This window comes from Sarcophilus harrisii, chromosome 3, assembly GCF_902635505.1.
Source record: "Sarcophilus harrisii chromosome 3, mSarHar1.11, whole genome shotgun sequence".
NCBI classification, from domain to species: domain Eukaryota; kingdom Metazoa; phylum Chordata; class Mammalia; order Dasyuromorphia; family Dasyuridae; genus Sarcophilus; species Sarcophilus harrisii.
The window spans coordinates 248,522,267-248,544,902 of record NC_045428.1 but is presented as its reverse complement, the minus strand read 5'-3'; the positions used below and the strand labels follow the sequence as shown (position 1 = coordinate 248,544,902).

General features: G+C 34.6%; 1 protein-coding gene across 1 annotated transcript in view; it reads right to left on the bottom strand.

Moving 5' to 3' along the window:
- Positions 1 to 5,626, bottom strand: part of NDP (norrin cystine knot growth factor NDP) — a 51,048-nt gene extending 45,422 nt beyond the window's left edge. The window contains exon 1 of the mRNA XM_003763448.2: positions 5,450 to 5,626. The gene's annotated coding sequence lies outside the window, so the exon portion shown is untranslated. The remainder of the gene's footprint in view (positions 1 to 5,449) is intronic.
- Positions 5,627 to 22,636: the final 17,010 nt, after the last annotated feature.

Genomic DNA, 22,636 nt, shown 5'->3' with positions numbered 1-22,636 from the left:
CAAAGGAGGAGGGTGTTGTTTTTTTCCTGGTAGAGCTGGAAGGAAAAAGCTCATTTTAATTCAGCTGTGTTAAATTTTCTCCTTTTGGGCTTTTTAATGGACTTTAGCTAATTTAGTAAAGAGTATTGAAGCCCCCAGGAAAAGAAAAGGAATGGGTAACAGCACCATAGACTACATTTCCATTCAGAGGATATTAGCTATACCATTTATGAATGCAACAGTGGGCTGTGTGAGACTCTTAAATGGGAAAATCTAATTGAGATGTCCAATTCTTTCCATTTGCGTCTTATAAACCAAACAGTTGCTTTGTTATAAAATAAGCAAAAAGTCTCTATTCTGAAGGCCCCATGGATTTTCAACTTGTTTCATGCTAAAGTCTCTTTCCAACTTGCTCTTCTCAAAAATGACTTAGTGATAACAATTCAGATTGTTGACTAGAATAAGAGTCATTCATATCTTTTTATAGGATAAATGGTAAGGATAAAAATGAAGAAAGGGACAGAGCCATTTTGTTTTACTGGAAAGAATAAGATTTATGGTCAGAGAATCTAGATTTGAATTCTAGTTCTGCCACTTACTACTGGAATGACTTTAAGCAAGATAAATAACCTTCCTGGCCTGTTTCTTCATCTGTAAAATGGAATAAAAGAACCTTATAGCTTTAAATCTCTGATCCTGGATTCTTTTTGATTCAGGAAACTTTATTTTTGTTTTTCAGATTTCCCCTAAAAATAAGAAAACTATTACTTCTACAAGGTTATCTTTGTTAACATCCTTTCTATCAAAACTGAATGTTCCAAAAATTATAAAGAAAAGACATGGCCCCAAAAGAAATAAAAGAGAAAACAATCCCATCTCACTCTTTTGCAGATTTGGGGGATCCATGGATATGAAACATTGCATGTGTTTTTAGATTTTTTTCAATGCTTTGGTTAACTTTGATGATTTTTTTCTCTTCTTCCTCTTTTTTTTAAAAAGCTGTTATTTATATGATATGACTCTCTGATAGTATAAAAGTTAGAGATACTGGGAGAAGTTCTGGTGATATGAAAACACAAAAGAGATATATTTAAAGAAAAACATTCCTTTTATTCTACCCAACTTCCACCTCAGCATTTGGACAGAGATGTGTTCAACATTTGCATTGTTATGGCTAACCTCAACCAATCAAGGGCCTCCATATTAACTCTAATTTGCCTATCCTCATGGCCAACAGAGCTACGATATCTCTGTATGCTTAGAAGTGAGTTCAAGCTTAGATTTTGAAAAGCCTTCAAGTTGTTTCATCCAAACAATGACTGATATCAGATTGACACATATGGAATAATAAAAAAGAGAAAAATCTTTTTAGTGTCTTTCCCCAGAATGATCTGTACCTAAGTAGTCTTGTAAACAAGTGTAAGCCCAAGGTATGTTTTTGTTTTTGCTTGAATATACTTATCTGTTACAAGTGAAGGTTTTTGAAAGGTGTTGGGAGAGAAGTGATAAGCAGATTGGAGTAGTGATAGTGATATCCCTTGGCCCCTGGCCTTCCCCCCCCCAAAAAAAAAAAAAGAAAAGAAAGAGATGAACATTAATTAAGAATTTAAAAAGAAACTATGAAGGGACAGAAGTAAGGGGATTCAAACAAGACAGTGTTGGAATTACTATGTTAAATGTATTATGTACTTTTAAAAATCAGCTGTATATTATAGAGTTCTGCATCACACACAGTCCTCTTTTCCTATTCTTTGTATAAGAAAGTGCTTGTATATACATCAAGTTCATAATTTAAAAAAGAAAAACAAGTAAGGTGAAGAGAGGACTAACAATAGAAGGGGCTCAGTTAAAGGAGCTCTAAATAAATCCCTAAAATTCATGTAATAGGGAGGTAAAGAAATGAAGAAAAACAATATCTTTATACACAGAGAGACAGACAAAGATAGGGAAAGAAACAGAGACAGACAGAGAAGGAGACAGACAGAGACAGACAAACAGAGAGAAAGAGATGCCAGTGATTACATGAAGAGAATGAGATTGCAGAGGAAAGACATGTAGGAAGTTCAGAGACATGGCAGTGCCAGGGGTACCCAGATTCTTTTTACAATTAGATTATGTAAAAGAAAGAGGGGTGAATATATAGCCTGCCATCTGTTCAAAGGCTTACAACCTTGCTTTTATTGTTCGGGTAACTTGGTGAGGTGGGGCATCAGAGGGATTCCAAACATACCATCCTAGTGAAATTTTAATATGTTCCACACTGTCATACATAAAAAGGAAATAACAGCTGATCATGTCTAGGATTGTCAACAGTAAGCACCCCCTCATCCCTATTTCCCCTTTCCCTTATATGTACTACCCCTCCTCTTCCCCCCACTACCCCCTGCCAATGCTGACTGTTAGTTTTAGGGAAATGATGCAAACCCACTGTCATGGGGGGAAATTGGGGTGGGGGGCAGCTGGCTAACAGCACAGCTAGATCTGGTCTAGGAATTGTTATGAATTAGGCCCCCTTGGGAAATTATAAGCATTTTAAACCCACTGAAATTGATTATCTCCTGATAAGCACCAATTCCATGGACCCTGGTGATTCTGTGTTTTGGGATGATTACAAATAACCTAATCAACTACAGAGAACATGAGATGAGATGAGTTGATTTGAAAGCAGCGCTGTGTGTGGCTCTGAGGGAGACCTGGGTTTTGGGAACAACCCCCAGCTTCCAATTCCCAGGGACCTTTTGAATTCAGGCCAGGCCCAGAGGTCATATGTTTTGACCTTGGGGGTGGGACTGGTGGTGGGAGATAGTAACTGCATCTCCCTCCATGAATGATTCTAGTTGAATGATTCATCCAGTGCCACTGATGTCAGCCTCTGAGAAGGTGACTCATATCCATCCCAGATAGAAAAAGAGTGTGGTTGTTTTCAAGATCTTGGTGGGAGTATGGGGGGTGAAGTTGGGAGGAGAAAAAGGACAAGTTGGTATTCTCACAGATTTCTTTCAACCCTTCTGAAAACCTCTGGCACAGATTAGTTGTGAAAATGTTAAGTACCCAGGATCAAATGATGGGTATCAGAAGGGAAGGAATCCCAGCACTACAGGTAAGAAAAAAAGATAATTGCTAGCTTAGAGTGATTAAGGATCTCCATATGGCTTATCATAACTGTCAAGATATTGCTCAACTATCCGTTTCCATGGGTCATCTCCTTATCATAACGGTGCCATTACAGAAGGGAAAATAGAGCTATAATGCTTTAAGCAGTTATAAGCATCTAAACCTCTGGAAATACCCTTGGTGAAAACATTCAGTAAAATATGGTGAATGTACTCAGGAAAGTCCTCACATTTTTTTTAAGAGATCAAATGACTGAATGAGTTAGAAACTGTTAAGTATTATTGAAAATTGCCTTATGGGCTCTTGGCAGTGACTTTAAACTTGAATTACAAATGAGAGTTATACAGACATGTTTCCATCTCTGAATATATTATACATTCAAAGATTCAAACCTCTGCCTTTGTTCTTTACCTGTAAAGACAATATTTGTGAGCAAATTATATAAAACTGACCTGATTGATGGTTTCACAAAATTAGTCAGTTAAATGTCATAGTTAATAATGATGTTTTGGGGGATATTTTGGTGAAGAATTACCCTGCAATCCCGAGGCAATGGAATTCATAATTTTTATGGTGTTTCTATAATATTGCCCCATATCTCCAATGTCCCAAAGTACTTTCATCAAAAACCAGATGTATATTTTAACAACTTTGTTTAGGAAATTATTAGAGAAATAAAAAATTTCCCAATAAACCTTTTTAAAAGACAAAAAACATCTCTCTCTCTCTCTCTCTCTCTCTCTCTCTCTCTCTCTCTCTCTCTCTCTCTCTTTCTCTCTCCGTGTGTGTGTGTGTGTGTGTAAAGTATATAACTTTCTGGGTTATATACTTCTGATTCAGGTATCATTTTAACATGAAAGGTAGGGATTAACTCAATCATATGATATTTAAAAGTTGGTTTCAATGGTCTCTGCAGAAACCCTATATTAACATGCACTGCCCTTTAATGACGCCCATATATTGTAATGTACGTAATGACACCTGTATATATATTTGGGAGACCTGTAGATGCATAAATACACCTGGTATTCCATACAGATCCATTGGAACAATTCATCACTATTGGATTTCTTTTTTTTTTTTTTTGTCATTCAAACAATGTAGTGTTATAAATGAAAACAAAAATAAACAATTTAACTAATCATTCTAATTATGAAGGATGGTCTCCCCCAAATTCCAGTCTTACTAAGTGACTGTCTTTCACTTACCTGAGTTTTAGTAATATAGAGGACTATCTTTTTAAATTAAGTTTTATTGTGGTTCACCCACTACAATGAGCTCCAGTTCCACTATACTCTGACACATTAACATTCTGTTCACAGTCAAACACTTCTTTTTTACCCAAACAAGAAAAGAGTTACACTCATGCTTCCTACAGTGAGAATCAGATTTAAAGAGAGAATTTTTCTTCTGAAAAAATAAATGATTTCAGGAAATTGAAAAAATCCTCATATTCCCAAGAAAGTGTCTCAAAGTTTTCTCCTCACATTTCTGACACTGAAACTATGAATTAATTCTGACAGTGGGGCTGAGCATCCTTGCATAGATATTCCTTAGACCTCTTCATTGTGTTAATTGTCACCCCTCAGGGGTAAGCTGACTTCTAAATATAACCAACACTCAGTGATGTGGCCAATACCAGCACTGGAGATTTCCTTGGTGTTTTAATGCAACTAGAACCATACATTAATCCATACTCAACTCTATCAAGCACTGTGTACTTCCCAACAAAGTATCCCAAGTCAGAATCAGTAAATGTGCAGATTCCTAGTGTTCCTACAAAGCATGACACACAAAGCTAGAAATAAATATTGCCTATTGTTTGAAATTATTCTAAGCACTCCAGCAGATGACTGGCAAGAGATCAGCAGCATACATAAGTAGCAATAAAAGTAAACAGCTCTCTTAAACTAGCAGGACTTGGGTTCTGCATTAATAGTGCCCCCATTGTAATGAGACAAAGGCAGTGCAGAAGATGCCTATGAATTAATACTGGACGAGTGATGCCTTCTATACCCCTTTCAACTGATCACATGGTAAGAGCCATTACAAAAATACATGTTAAAATATAGACAGTTTTCAAGTGAAATATTTTTAAACTCACAGAATAAAAACTGCTTGCTTTTTAGAGTTAAGGAACACTTAGTATGTCTTCCCTTGATCTGTCACAGACTTCAAAGGCACTGCAATTTAAGAAAAATCAAAAACTGGCATGCTTCAAATGAATACAAATTAGAGGAATGCAAATTTAAATACTATTTAAAGAGCATGTGTTTATTTAAGAAGAAGATGAAATTCTGAGTTTGGAAATAAGTAACTTGCTATAAAAGTAGTAAGCTCTTGTTTTCCTGCTTACCTTGGGGAAAATGAAGGGTTCGTTTCTTCTCAGACTTTTCTGAGAGCTAGAAAGAGGTCCTGTTACTTCCAAATGCTTTTGTTCTTCTGTCCCTCTGTCACATGGTTTTCCTTTTATATTTGCAACACACAAAAGTTAGGGCTGTTGTTTAAGCCAAGCGGGGTGGAGGGGGGCAGGGGAGTGGGGGGGGGTAGGGAAGAGAGAGAGAGAGAGAGAGAGAGAGAGAGAGAGAGAGAGAGCAAGAGAGGGAGAGAATGTCAAATGGAAAAGTGCCATTGCAGTCATATATCAATCAGACTCACGGCAGCAGCAACTCACTGGCAAATGGAAACTCCACAGAAACGGGAAAGCTCTCGTTATCAAGAGAATCACTATGCGCTATTGTAGCGCTCTTTGTGCGGGAGCATCTTATTGCAAACCAAAAAAGAAAAAGAAATGTGGTACTTTTAAAATATAGGTAGATAGATAGATAGATATGAGCTTCTATATGAAAAGGAAACTTTTCTTTTTCAGTCAGTGCACTAAAAAAAAGATGCTCAGTCTACATAATTTAAGACAATTTAAAAAAGTGAGAAGAGGTGGAGTGTGTACTATTTCAGCTTCTGAATGGCATGAAGTTGGAATTCTAAAAAGACAAGAGAAATAGGAAGCAGAGGCACTTTTCAGGCAATTAATGCATAATTAAGTAGCTCCAGAATTCTGACCCATATTGTTAAGATCTTTGTAGATGGTAGGATATTTTTATTTAGCAACTATGCCTCCATTGTGCAAGTTTCTTAAATTATTACTTTTATATAATCATCTGAATGAATTGAAAAATACATGGTTGGAAATATATAGCCAGAACAATCAGAATCCACATATTACATATAATTAATATTTTAGTGATTTCTTGGAAAGAATTTTTAAAGATTTGTGGTCTATCTACAGTGAACTTTTTTTAAAAAAAAAAAAGGCTAACTGCCCATCTATAAAATTAGCTTCTCTTTTATTCCTAAACATTTTATTTTATGCATTTAAGAAACATTATTCTGAGAAGGGGTCCATAAACTTCATCAAAATGTCAAAGGGCTCTATGGCACAAAAAAGGTTAAGAACTCCCTCTCTTGGTTCTGCTTCATTAGACATTTAACCAATATCATCGTCTATCATTCCTGCTGTGGGGTTTTAAGCTTTTTTGTGGCATAGACTCTTTTGATAGTATGGTAAAAGCTACAGAGTACTTTGGTTTATTGATTACATTCATAATTTAAGGAAATGCTAAACTTCACTTAAAGGGTAGTGGTGGGGAGGGAGAAGTTTTTTTTCCCCCTATCTAAATTCACAGCTTCCTTAAAATGCACTCACATGTCCCTTATCTAGATATTATCTATGTGCATAACAGCAATACCTGAAACAAGCAACTCAACAAATCAATAGAAAAATTCATTGTTTCCACAAATGTTTCTTAAGTCTCTTATTTAGGTGCAAAGAAATTGAATGTACATTCCCAGCTCATAAAAATGTTTCCATTCTGGTTGGAAAAATGTCCCATTTGCATACCTATATGCAAATGGGCACAAAAACTTAAAAATTATATATTCATATGGTATTTATGGTATGCCTGTAATCCTTCACTTCTTAGAATTCCAACTCTATTCTTCTAGTAAATGAAATGGCACTTCTCTACCTCTAATTCTCCAAATTAATTGTTTTTATTGTAGAGTGAGCATCTTCTTTTTAATTCATATGCTGGAGAGGTTGCACACACACACACACACACAAATTTATATGCATGTATATATAAATGTTAAATATACCCATTCACATAAATATATGGATATACATATGCATTAAATTTGTATCTATATAATTATACATTTAAATATGAAATTAAATATTGGTACAATATACTTATAAGTAACCACTATACACTTACCAATGCTTATTTGTTTATATATATAAACAAGTATTTATGTATTCATATGAATACATAAATACTTGTTTACTTTTACTTAATTGGTTCTTTTTATGTTAGATGGAATCTCAGAGCAAAGTCTATTTATTAGAATTTAAAAAGATTTAATTTTTTATGAAAATTACATCTTTTAGGGTATAGTGCAGTATTGTGCCAAGAAACTGAGGTAAAATTTTTTTCTTAGGGTTAAAAACTTTTTTTAATATGTATACTGGGGACCTGACTCATATCAATGTTACAGAGAACTCTCTGTGAAAGTTCCCTTCACTATTGTAAATTAGTAACATCTTTGCAATTTACAGACTTATAGAGTTGCCTGGGATACTGAGAGATTAAAGTCACACACTTGCAGGCACCAGATGCAGTATTGGAACCCAGGTTTTCTATATACAAAGCCAATCCCTTTGTCCACAGAATCAAGCTGTTCTACAAAGTACCATTTAGCCTCCATTTATTAAAATACCTAGTATTGTTAACTATCTATTGCCCAACAATGATAATGTTCGCATCATCCTTTTTTCATAAGACCACCTATCCCTTCAGGAAAATTTAGACATTTTATGAAAGACTTTTTTTTTTAAGGCTTTTAACTTCATCATGTTACCTAAAGGAGCATCCCCTGAACCATCTGGCCTGATGGGATTGCACTGGCTAGTCATGAACTGCACCTACTAACTAGATGGATACAGTCCTAGATTCAGAGTGTTTAAAGGAAACTTGGCACTTGATAAATGATGATATTGGCTAAATGTCTAATGAAGCAGATAAAAAATCAGATGGAAACTGGGCCCTAACACAAAGTATTCAGAATGAAGGAAATGACTTGTCATTGAGTAAGCACCATGGAAACAATGAATGTCCTTTCTAACTTGACTTTTAAGATCTTATTTAGTAGGCAGATAAACTGATTGGACATTGTCACTGTCAAATATGCAGACTTAATTTTTATTAAAAAGTAGTGTGATGCAGTGGATAGACTCATGATTTTATTTTATTATTTTTTTTCAATTCATAGTATTTCCCCCTATTACATGTAAAGAAACATTTTCAACATTAATTTTTGTAAGATTTTTGAGTTCCCAACTTTTCCCTTCCCTTCTTTCCCTCCCCGTTCCCCAAGACAGCAAGCAATCTGATATAGGCTATACATGTACAATCATGTTAAGCATATTTACATATTAGTTATGTTGTTGTGAAAGATGAATCAGAACAAAAGGTAAAAATCATGAGAAAGAAAAAATAAAAACAAATTTTAAAAAGTGAAAATAGTATACTTCAATTTCATTCATTTCCCTTAGTTCTTTCTTTGGATGTGGATGGTATTTTCAATCATAAACTTTTTGGAATTGTCTTGTATCACTTGTATTGCTGAGAAGAGCTAAGTATATCAGAGCATTACACATTGTTGCTGTTACTATGTACAATGTTTTTCTTGCTCACTTCACTCAGCATCAATTCATGTAAATCTCTCTGGAGTTTTCTGAGATCTGCCTGCTCATCATTTCTTACAGAACAATACTATTTATTATATTCACACACCATAACTTTTTCAGCTATTCCCCAATTTATGGACATCCCTTCAATTTCTAGTTCTTTGCCACAACAAAAAGAGCTGCTATAAATATTTTTGAACATGTGGGTCATTTTCCTTTTTAAATGATCCTTTTTGGGATACTGATCTGGTAGTTTTGTACCCCCTTTGGCATATGCAAAGTTTTGTAGCCTTTGGACATAGTTCCAAGCTCTTCAGAATGGGCAAATCAGTTCACAATTTTACCAACAATGCATTAGGTGTCTTAGTTTTCCCATATGTCCTCCAACATTTGCCATTTTCTTTTTCTGTCATCTTAGCCAATATAATAGGTGAGAGATGGTACCTCAGAGTTGTTTTAATTTGAATTTCTCCAATCAATAGCAATTAAGAACATTTTTAAATGACGTGAATAGCTTTATTTTCTTCATCAGAAAACTGCATGTTCACATTCTTTGGCCATTTATCAAGAAGGGAAGAAGTATGACTTTAGTGTCAGGGTTTAAATCCTATCCTTGACATATATTAGCTGTATGACTAAGAGAAAGCTATTTTAAATCTTTTTGTACCTAGATACTTCTCTAAAATCTGTCTAATAAATCCTTGATCTCTCTTCAGCATTGGCATTATTGATCAATGAATATTCTCTTTTCTTTTTATTTTGGTGATACTTCTCTTTCTTTGTGATCTACTTATCTAAATGCTCCTTCTCAGTCTCTTTTTTTCTGGCTTTTTATCTTTATCATGCCCCACTAAATATCAGCAGAGCTATTGACTCTAAGCTGGGCTTTCTTCTTTTTTCTCCTTACCTTATCTGTCTTGGTGATTTTATCAGCTAAACTGAGTTTAATTATTCTCTTTATGCAGAAAAGATTTAGAAATTTCTATACCCACCCTAATCTCTCTCTTGAGCTCCAGTCCTACATCACTGATTGCTTATTAGAGCTTTCAAGTTGTATATAACAAAGATGTATATACAAAGTCAACAGCTCCAAAATAGAACTCAAAATCATAGTGCCCTCTAACTCAATTCTCCTCAGAATTTCTATGAAGGGTCTTTTTCTAGGCTCCAAGATTAGTAATCTAGATTTTAACTTCAATTCAATTTCCACCATTCTGTATATCCAATGAGTTGCCAAATATTACTGTTGTTGCTCTTCCACAACATCTCTCCCATCTGTTTATTCTCCACTCATAGTCACTACCTTTGCCCAAGACCTGTTCACCTCTTACTAAACTATTGCAGGGGTTTCCTAATTGGTTTTGATACCTTAGTTTCTTCTCATTCTAATGCTCCACACAACTGTCAAAGTAATTTTCCTTCATTTCAGGTCTATGTCACCTCCTCCATCTTTAATAAATTAATAAATTATTCTGTCTCTCTCTCTCTCTCTCTCTCTCTCTCTATATATATATATATATATATATATATATATATATTTAAAGTTCATAAAATCTTTTATTTTCCTAAATATTCCTGATTCTTTTTTATCTGAATTCCTTCCCCGGTTGTTCTCCTTCAGTACTCAACATGGCTGTAGTAGAAGCAGCATGGCAAAGTGAATGGAAACCCAGCCTCATTGAAGCTGAATGATATGACCTGGGTTCAAGTCTTTAGAATGGTTCTGAGCCAGCCACTTAACTTCTTAATGCCTGTAAATTTTAGGGGAAGTATTGATTTCATTGATATAAGGAATAATCTTTCTGGGAAGTTCCCTACTCATAAAATCACAAGTCTGGTACAAAATATTTTTAGTCACCTTATCAATTAAGTTTCCACTAAAGTTTTACCCTGATGCTCCAATTTGATGTGAAAATGAAAGGTAAGTCAACAGAATGTAGGAGTCCTATGGATTCAGAAAGGTTTTGGCTTTTGTACTGACAATCATCTATAAATTTGTTAGTCTAGGACCAGTCAATTTCAGAAAAGCTCATTATCAGATTGACTACACAGTGATAAATTTGTCAGTCATGGAAATCAATCAATAAACATTTATTAAAAACCTGCCATGTGTTAGAAAATATTCAAGGCAAGGGGAAATGAAGTCAAAACAATATAGTCCTTGACTTCAAGAAATTTTCATTCTCATGGGGAGATAAAATATTCTTACATAAATCTGAAAAAGGCAGTTGCTCCTCTTCTTGGTTGATGTAATCACAGAATGTTGAGACACATAATGAAATTTTAACATGTAAACAAGATACTTTGGATTTTGAAACATTAACACATCTCTGATTGAAACAAAAAGGAAAGAATATGATTGGTTGAACAAGGAAGTTAATTCCCTTGGGGGCTTCAAAGAAACTCACATGAGTGAATTTCAAAGTTAAAGAGTTGGAGGCATTTCTGAAGGAGATTCCTATGCCTATACTAAAGGCCACCACAAGTAGGGAAGGAGTTTGTATCCACCAGGTAACAAAAACTCAAGTTACAGGAAAAACTAGATAGAAAGAAATCCAAAGGAGGAAGCTTTGAGGATCATGTTCCTGGCAACTAAAAATAAGGCTAAAGAAAGTAACCAATCCTGGGCATGTAGTGTGAGAACTTTAAAAAAGAGAGACAAGACTTCAGGATTTCACACCGATTCTTACACATGTGCCTTGCTACTATCATACTGCAAGTCTGAATCATTTCTGTCCATGGTCATTATTTATAGAAGAGCATGCCCCAGATAAATGGAAAGAATGAGTTATAAGTATTGTTTTTTGCTATGTTGCCTGAGTAATTGGCTTTTGCAAAGAACTAATTAAGTGTATTGATTGATTGCTATTAAGAAGCACAACAGGTGAGCTGTAATGAACTATGTTGGGAGTGTAGATGAATAAGGTTATCCTTTGAATCTGTTGTATAGATGGGGAACCAATCCACAGGTAAAAATGGAAGCTGAAGGGAAACTCTGGGACAGTGGATGGAGCACCTTCCCTGGAATTGGAAGGACCTGCTTTCAAATCCTATTTCAAACACTTACTACCTATGTGGCAGATGACTTTGCAAAGCCAAATTGCCTACAAAAAACAAACAAACAAACAAACAAACAAGTTGGGGGATATATCCAGAAGAGTACTGAATAAATATTCAAAGAAAAAAAAATGTATCAGTCCAATCCAATAAACATTTATTAAGTATTAAGTTCCAGATAGTGTGCTAAGTACTAAGTAATAAAGATAAAATTGATGAAAAGAAAGATACCTTCTGTTCTCAAGGAGCTCACATTCTAATGGGGTATTAGGAGATAATACACAAAAGGAGGCAGGAAAGAAGGGGAAGGAGGGAAACCAGGAGGATTTTTGTTTTGTGTAGTTAAAGTCAGGCAGAGCAGCACATTGAAGTATGCAAAAAAGTCTAGAGGTAAGTTGATTAGAGAAGTGACATTGGCAGAACCATAATCTAGAAAAATTCCTTTGGCAGTAGCATAGTCCAGATGAAAGATCATGGACAGTGAAGTCAGAAAACTTGAATGCAACTCTCTTCTCTGAAATTTACTATCATTGTTTTTGCTGTTGTTGTTTAGTAATTTTAGTCATGTATGAGTCATCCTTTAAGGTTCTCTTGGCAAAGGTACTGGAGTGGTTTCCTTCTCCAGTTCATTTTACAGATGGGGAAACTGAGGCAAACAGGATTAAAAAACTTGCTCAGGATCACACAGCTAGTAAATGTCTGAGGCTGGATTTGCACTCAGGAAGATAGATCTTCTTGATTCCAAGTCCATTGATCTCTGCAGCACCTAGCTGTGCCATTTAACTTCTCTCTGTCCAGATTATACTAGAATGGCCTGAGATCCCTTAGCTCTAGAATTTGAATCCCATGAAATGGTTGGAGAAGAAAGACTTAGAGCAAAGTCAATTAAGATGCTATTGCAGTGGGGTAGTCAAGAGGTAATGAGAACTTGGACTAAGTTGGTAGATGTGTGAATAGAAGAGGGGATGAAGTGAAAGATGTCGTAGAGATAGAAATGATAAAATTTGGTGCTAATTAAATATTTGGGATGAGAGAGAGCAAGGAGTTGTGATAACATTAATATTTGCTAACATTTGCCTAAAACAGTTTCACCTCACACGCACACACAACATAGGATAGACCCAGGATTTTCCCTCTTCTCCCCCTACCTTCAACAGAAATTAACTTTCTCTGAAAGGAGACAAAAGTATCCCCAGAAGTTGATTGGCCTTGTTCACTTATCCTTCCTGGTCACACAAAGGCTTAAAAAGCCCCTCAAATTTGGTGGGTTTATGAAGACCCCTTCCTACTCCTGATGAGCATGATCCTCAGCATCCCATTGGGATCTGTCAGGCCCACAACAGAAAAGTATTCTAATTTCCATATGGTGATTGTGAAAGGAGTGTCTAGTTGAGGTAAACTAGTGATTACTAGTAAATAGACTGAAAAAGAGCCAGGGATTAAGAAGGAAGGATAGGTCCTAATAACTTTTATCATACTTGAATAGGCATTGGCAGGAGGGGACAAGACCAAATAAGGACTACTCAATCCTTCCAAGAGTGCCAAAATGGACTGACCTGAGCAGAAAAGCCCAAATCAAGAACAAAGGCTGAAAATATGGTAAGCAGAAGAAAATGCCAGAGGCAATGAAGAAATACAATATACTAGAGAAGTAAATCTCAGAAGAAAAGAGTGTAGCATCCCCCCTATATCTCCCCTTCCTGCCCCCCATAACTCATATTCACATTAGTAGATTGAGTCATCAGAATGATAGTTATTTCCTCAGTTTCTTGAGATGACCACTTGTAATATTGCTGAGCATGAGCCCCTTTGGGTTCAATCAATCAGTAGACTCAATTTGTACTTAGAAAAGACATTCAAATAGTATGGCAAGGAAAAGTTATTATACAGAATTTTGCTTCCCCTGAAACTCCTACTCCCCACAAAAACTATAGGAGCTTACTCCCACAAAGGAAAACAGAGCCTGAATCAGAGGTAGTGGGGACAAAGTAAAATCAAAATGGTACTGAGGCAAATGTAAGTGAACACATGGGTCCAAGACAATTCACAGAACAGGGTCTTTCAAAGTCTTTTCATTCTTCGTCTATACAAAGTTCACTTCAGGATGAGGTATTGGTGACAAATGAGTTCATCTACTGCTAGTCTGGTTTCTTCATTACAAAGCATAGGATTTCTGGGTGGGTTTGTTTGGAAGCTGCTCAGTTGCTAGGCTGGCACCTTTCAGGGAATGGGGTCTGTCATGGAAAGGCTGATCTATTGGACTCTGTATACTTATTCCTAGATAGGCAGCTCTAGTTTCTATCACCTCCAGCCTCAGGCTCAAGTGAGTGTTACTTTGGTATTTCAGCTGGGCATGTATCCCTTTACACTGGAATACTGTCATGTTCTTTCAGAAAGGCATTTAGTCTTGGCCTAGGATTTCTATAATACTTCTCCTTGTTGACCTTAAGTTTGAGGTTTATCAACTTCCAAGTAGGGAATAGGACAGGTATTCTGTTCTACAAGCAGAATATGATAGAAGCTACTGGATTCTATAATTATTGATGGTTCAGAGCTGGGTTCCCTCAGTGATAAAGCATTTATGATGATCATCAGTTATATTTCTAAAATTCTTGTTAAATCTCATTCAAAACTAGAATTTGAGGACTAAAGTACTGAGGAAGTCTGAACCTGCACACATATTGATTTCTTTATTTCTACCCTTTTTATATGCAATTGAGTTATTCAGAACATCAGAAACCCTTCCAAAGTGTGGAATGTTTCATTAACACTTGAAATAGCTTCACCTTTTGTTTCATTTCCTGTTTTTGCTCCATTTAGGTGATAAAGCCTAACTAAATGAGATACACTCTTAAAAGAATAACCCCATATAACAAAACTATATAACTTATAAGTGGAGCCTCAGAAGGGAAAAAAAAAAAAAAAACTTGGTTTAATAATGAGAAGGGTGGGAAGAAATAAAGGAACACAAAAGGAAATGATGAAGTAAGTCCGGGAGGAAAAAAAAATGAATGGAGAATACCTCAGAACAAAAGATAGAAAATCTGACTCAAGTAGCAGACTCATTGAAATGGACCTTAATGTCTCCGTAAGAAAACAAAACAAAACAAAACAAAAATTGAAGAAAGTCAAATGATTGAAAATAAAGAAATTATAAGATATCTACAATCAAATACAGCTGGCCTGGGAAACATCATTAATATTGAAAACTAAGACCTAACCAAAAAATTGGATATTATATTCAAGAAATCATAAAAGAAAAAAAAGACCAAATCTTCAGGATATATGTAAAATCTTAGTGCAATTTAAAATTTAATAGTTTAAAGCTGAATTAAGAATTCTGCATTTGAACCAGAAGGCAAAAAAGAAAAATAGAATCCATTGATTCCTTTACCTGAAAGAAATTATAGTCTGAAAACATGCAAAAAGTTCATAGCCAAAATCCAGAGCTTCTAAGTCAAAGGAGGAAAAAATTTTCATGTAGTAAGTCAGAAATAATCCAAGCATAAATCCAAACGCAGTTAGGATTGGAAAAGGTTATTCGATAACATTTATAAAGGAGAGAATATTGGAATATAATTTCCCAAAAGGCAAAAATTAAATGTTTATAACTAAGTATAATTCGCTATCCAAAGCTAAGTATGATTCTACAGAGGAAAACAGATTTGTAATAGAATAGAGCTCAGATTTTGAAACAGCCTTAATGAAATGACCAAAATTGGCTATAAACTTTGAAATATCAGCATAGGAGTCACAACAAACCTAGTAAAGTAAATAAATAACTTACAGCAATTACAAAACAAAAAGATGATAAAGAGATTATAACCTAGTGAGTGATGAAAGAACACAGATTCTTCAAAATGCTAATGTTTTCAAGGATCACTTAGGGAGGAGTTAAATACAAGGATGGGCTTTGGTTTGTCCTGCTTTATTAGTTTTAAGAGGAAAGAAAGAGATGGGAAAAAAGGAAAATGCTAAGGAAAAATGAAAAAAGCAGAGAAAGAAATTTACATAATAAGGTGTACAAGAAGGTGTTCTCTCTCTGGGTATAGATGGCTCTCTTGATCACTGCACAACTAGAACTGGTTTGAATTATCTCAATGTGGAAGAGAGCCACATCCATGAGAAATGATCATCGTACATTCTTCTTGTTGCCTTGTATATTAATTTCCTGGTTCTGCTCATTTCACTTAGTATCAGTTCATGTAGGTCTCTTGAAGCCCCTTTAAAATTATCCTGCTGGTTGTTTCTTTCAGAACAATAATATTCCATGACATTCATATATCATAATTTATTCAGCCATTCTCCAATTGATGGGCATCCACTCAGTTTCCAGTTTCTTGCCACTACAAAGAGGCCTGCTCCAAACATTTTTGCATATGTGGGTCCCTTTCTCTCCTTTCAGATGTCTTTGGGATATAATCCCAGTAGAAACACTGCTGGATCAAAGGATATACACAGTTTGATAACTTTTTGAGCATATTTCCAAACTGCTCTACAGAATGGTTAGATCTGTTCACAGTTCCACCAATAATGTATCAGTGTCCCAGTTTTCCCATATCCCCTCCCACATTTCTCATTATCTTTTCCTGTCATCTTAGCCAATCTGACAGGTGGGTAGTGGTATTTCAGAGTTGTCTTAATTTCCATTTGCCTGATCAATAGTAATTTGGAGCACCTTTTTATGTGGCTACAAATAGTTTCAATTTCTTCATCTGAAAATTACCTGTTTATATCCTTTGACCATTTATCAATTGGAGAATGGTGATTTCTTATAAATTTGAGTCAATTCTCTACATATTTTAGAAATGAGGCCTTTATCAGAACCTTTGAATATAAAAAATGTTTCCCAATTTATTGCTTCCGTTCTAATCTTGTCTGCATTAATTTTGTTTGTATAAAAACTTCTTAACTTAATATAATCAAAATTAGCTATTTTGTGATCAATAATGATCTCTAGTTCTTTGGTCACAAATTCCTTCCTCTTCTACAAATCTGAGAGGTAAACTGTCCTATATTCTTATAATTTCTTTACAATATCAATCTGTATGTCTAGATCATGAACCCATTTTGACCTTATCTTGGTATATGGTTAGGTATGAGTCAATACCTAATTTCTGCCACACTCCAATTTTCCCAGCAGTTTTTGTCAAATAGTGAATTCTTATCCCAAAAGCTGGGGTGTTATAGTCATTGACTATTTTGTTTTGTGAACCTAACCTATTTCACTGATCAGTGTCTCTCTTTCTTAACCAGTATCAAATGGTTTTGATGACTGCTGCTTTACAATTTAGTTTTAGGTCTGGTATAGCTAGGCCACCTTCAATTGATTTTCTCTTTATTAATTCCTTTGAAATTCTTGACATTTGTTCTTTCAGATGAATTTTGTTGTTATTTGTTCTAGGTCAGTAAAATAGTTTCTTGGGAGTTTGATTGGTTTAGCACTAAACAAATAGATTAGTTTAGGGAGTATTGTCATATTTATTATATTCATTCAACCTATCCATGACCACTTGGTATTTTTCCAATTGCTTAGCTCTGACTTTATTAGTGTGGAAAGTATTTTGTAGTTTTGCTTATATAGTTCCTGACTTTCCTTTGGCAGAAAAATTCCCAAATATTTTATACTATTTACAATTATTTTAAATGGAATTTCTTTGTATCTCTTGCTATTGGATTTTGTTAATGATGTACAAGAATGCTGATGATTTATGTGGATTTATTTTGTATCATGCAACTTTGCTAAAATTGTGGATTATTTCTAATAGCTTTTTAGTTGATTCTCTGGGGTTCTCTAACTATACCATCATATCATTTGCAAAGAATGATAATTTGGTTTCCTCATTACCTACTCTAATTCCTGTAATCTCTTTTTCTTCTCTTATTTGCCAAAGCTAGCATTTCTAATACAATATTGAATAGTAATGGTGCTAGTGGGCAACCTTGTTTCACTCCTGATCTAATTGGGAATGGTTCTAGTTTATCCACAAGCATATGATGCTTACTGATGGTTTTAAATAGATGCTACTGACTGCTTTAAGGAAAAGTCCATTTATTCCTATACTCTCTAGTGTTTTTTTTAATCAGGAATGGGTGTTGGATTTTATCAAATGCTTTTTAAGCATCTATTGAGATGATCATGTGGTTTTTGTTGTTTATTGATATAGTCAATTATACTAACATTTTTTCCTAATATTGAACCAGCCCTGCATTCCTGGTGTAAATCCCACTTAGTCATGATGTATTATCCTGGGGATGATTTTCTGTAATCTCTTTGCTAATATTTTGTTTAAGATTTTTAGATCAATATTCATTAGAGAAATTGATATATAATTTTCTTTGGGGGGGGGGGGTGATCCAAGATGGCAGAGAGGACACACGTTTCTTTCTGAGCTCTCCTACTATCCTCACACTAATTACAAAATTCAGTCTCTGAAATAGTACTGGATTGGCAATAATCCATGACAATTGAAAGTACAGCAAATTAACGGCAGAAGATAATTTTGAATATTGCCAGAAAAGGTCTGTTTTGATCTGACTAGGTATGAGGCCAGGTGTAGGCAGGGAGGCAGAGCACAGTGGCCAGCACAGTGGCCAGAGCAGACCCGCGTTGGGGTGTGGTCTCTTCAAGGCAGTGCAGACTGCCTGCTTTGGAGAATCTACAGGGAGGACTCTACCACAGTGTTGGCTACTCTGCCCTGGTTGCAAGCCAGTAGATCAACAGAGAAGTTATAAAACATCCCACACAAACACAAAAGGTAAAGAGCGTACCCCAAAGCAATGGAGTCACACAAAGAGCGTGTGCCTGGACTCATCCAACCAGCACCAGGAATGACTCAGAGAGATCCTAGCACAGCCATTGCCGCTTCCTGGTGTCTGTAAAGGAAGCTTGGAACTTCCTTGCCCTAAAAGCAGATGCCAACATTTTTTTTAAAGGAGTAAAAAGACAAAGTCAGCTCTAACTATAAATAGCTTCTATCATGAAAGAGAAGAAAAGATTTCAAACCCTGAGGAGACTAAAAACAGACTGTCTCCAGATGAAGCCCCAAAGGGTGATATAAACTGGTCCCTACCACACAAGGCTCTCCTAGAAGAAATTTAAAAAGGATCTTAAAAGAGAGCTAGAAGGAAAATGGTGAAAGGAAAGGAAAACTTTGCAAGAGGGTTTGGAAAAGGCATATAATTCATTAAAATATAGATTAGAAAAAAGAAAACAACTCCCTGAAAAACAGAATATGTGAAATAACTCCCAGGTAAACAGAATTTGTAAACTAGAAAAAGGTAAAGATCTCTCAGGAAAACAGAATTCATGAAATGGAAAAAAGTAAATAACTCCCAGGAAAATGGAATTTGCAAATTGGAAAAAGAAAATAACTCTTTTAAAAAAATTGTGAAATGGAAAAAAATTCCATAGACATTATTTTTCAGGAAATCATCAAAGAGAACTGCCCATATGTCATAGAATCAGAAGGTAAAATAGCCAATGAAAGAATTAATCAAACACCTCCAAAAGGCAAAGGAACTTGGAATGCAATCAAGAATAAACTACCCAGCTAAACTGAGTATTTTCTTCCAGGGAAGAAATGGACATTCAATGAAACAGATGAATTCCATTTGTTTCTAATGATAAAACCAGAGCTAAATAAAAAAAAAATCGACCTCCAAAAATAGGACTGAAGAGAAGCATAACAAGGTGAAAAGAACTCTTCAGAACTGTATTTCTGTTATGGGTATACATAAAGAGAGCATGTTTAATTTGATTTTACTATTGTAATCTAAAAAAGGAGCTAGAGATGAAAGGGGGATTATATCAGAAAAAAGGAAAAGTGGAGGTAAAAAGAGGGAAATTATATCTCATAAAGAGGCAAAAGAAATCTATTATATTTGAGGGAAAGATGGGAGGGGGCTGAACATTGTGTGAATCTTACTCTCATCAGATTTGGTTCAAAGAGAAAATATTAGACATATTTGGTTTACAGAGAAACTTCTCTCACCTTATTGAAAAGTGGAAGGGGAAAATCAAAAAGGGAAGGAGTAGGCTAAATAGAAAGGAATACAGAAATAGTAGCTGAAAGGTATAAGAGAGGAGAAGGTATTCTAAAAGGGGAGGGCTGCTTGAGGCAAGTGGTGCCCATAAATTAAATACTAGAGAGGGTCATAAGGGGAAAAGGAAAGAGAAAAAATATAATCTGAGGACAATAAGATGGCAAGAAATACAGAATTAGTGGTTTTAAACATAAATATGAATGGGGTGAACTCTCCCATAAAGAGAAGGTGGATAGACTGGATTGGAAGCCAGAATCCTATAATATGTTGTTTACAGGAAACACATTTAAAACAGGGTGATACATACAGAGTAAAGGTAAAAAGGCTGGAGCAGAATCTATTATGCTTTAGGTGAAGTAAAAAAAAGCAGAGATAACCATCATGATCTCAGATCAAGCAAAAACAAAAATGGATCTAATTAAAAGACATAAGGACGGAAATTATCTTGATAAATAGTACCATAGATAATGAAGCAGTATCAATACCAAATGTATATGCACCAAGTGGTATAGCATCTAAATTCCTAAAGAGAAGTTAAGAGAATTGCAAGAAGAAATAAACAGTAAAACTATAATAGTGGGAGATCTCAACCTTGCTCTCTCAGAACTAGATAAATCAAACCACAAAATAAATAAGAAAGAAGTTAAAGAGGTAAATAAAATACTAGAAAAGATAGGTATGATAGATATTTGGAGAAAACTGAATGGAGTACATTTTCTTCTGGGCAGTTCACGGAACCTATAAAAAATGACCACATATTACGACATAAAATCCTCAAAATCAAATGCAGAAAGGCAGAAATAATAAATGCATTCTTTTCAGATTACAATACAATAAAAACTATATTCAATAAAAAGTCAGGGAAAAAGAGACAAAAAGTCTAAAAGAGACAAAAACTAAATAATCTCAACCTAAAGAATGAATGGGTGAAACAGCAAATCATAGACACAATTAAAAATTTCATCCAAGAGAATGACAATAATGAAACAACATGCCAAAATTTGTGAGATGCAGTCAAAGTGGTAATAAGGGGAAATTTTATATCTCTAAAGGCTTATTTACACAAAATAGAGAAAGAGAAGATCAATGAATTGGGCTTGCAACTAAAAAAGCTAGAAAAAGAACAAATTAAAAAGCCTCACTCAAATAACACCAAACTTGAAATTCTAAAAATAAAAGGAGATATCAATAAAATTGAAACTAAAAAATCTACTGAATTTTTAAATAAAAGTAAGAGTTGTTTTTATGAAAAAAACCAACAAAATAGATAAACCTTTGGTAAATGTGATTAGAAAAAGGAAAGAGAAAAATCAAATTGTTAGTCTTAAAAATGAAAATAGAGAACTTTCCACTAAAGAAGAGGAAATTGGAACAATAATTAGGAATTGCCCAACTTTATGACAATAAATTTGATAACATAAGTGAAATGGAGGAATAACTACAAAAATATAAATTGCCCAGATTAACAGAGGAGGAAGTAAATTGCTTAAATAGTCCCATTAAAAAAAAGAAATAGAACAAGCTATTAATTGATTCCATAAGAAAAAATCCCCAGGACCAGATGGATTCATATGTGAATTCTACCATACATTTAAAGAACAATTAACTCCAATAATATATAAACTACTTGGAAAAAATAGTGAATGAAGGACTCCCACCAAATTACTTTTATAACATAGATATGGTACTGATACCTAAACCAGGTAGGACAAAAACAGAGAAAGAAAATTATACAGATCAATCACCCTAATGAATATTGAGGCAAAAATCTTAAATAAAATATTAGCAAAATGATTACAAAAAATCATCCCCAGGAAAATACACCATGACCAAATAGGATTTATACCAGGAATGCAAGGCTGGCTCAATATTAGGAAAAATATTAGCATAATTGATTATATCAATAACCAAATTAGCAAAACTGATATGATCATCTCAATAGATGCAGAAAAAGCATTTGATAAAATCCAACACCCATTCCTGATAAAAACACTAGAGAATATAGGAATAAATGGACTTTTCCTTAAAACAGTCAGTAGCATCTATCTAATACCATCAGTAAGCATCATATGTAATGGAGATAAACTGGAAGCATTCCCAATAAGTTCAGAGGTGAAACAAGGTTGCCCACTATCACCACTGCTATTCAATATTGTATTATTTCTTCAATTATTATATAATAAATGCTAGCTCTGGCAATGAGATGAAAAAGAGATTACAGGAATTAGAGTAGGTAATAAGGAAACCAAATTATCACTCTTTGCAGATGATATGATGGTATAGTTAGAGAACCTCAGAGAATCTACTAAAATGCTATTAGAAATAATCTACAACTTTAGCAAAATTGCAGGACACAAAATAAATCCACATAAATCATCAGCATTGTTATACAGAACTAACAAAATCCAACAGCAAGAGATACAAAGAAAAATTTCATTTAAAATAACTGTAAATAGTATAAAATATTTGGGAATATATCTGCCAAGGGAAAGTCAGGAACTATATGAGCAAAACTACAAAACATTTTCCACACAAATAAAGTCAGATCTAAGCAATTGGAAAAATATCAAGTGCTCATGGATAGGTTGAGTGAATATAATAAAGATGATAATACTCCCTAAACTAGTCTATTTATTTAGTGCTAGACCAATCAAACTCCCAAGAAACTATTTTACTGACCTAGAAAAAATAACA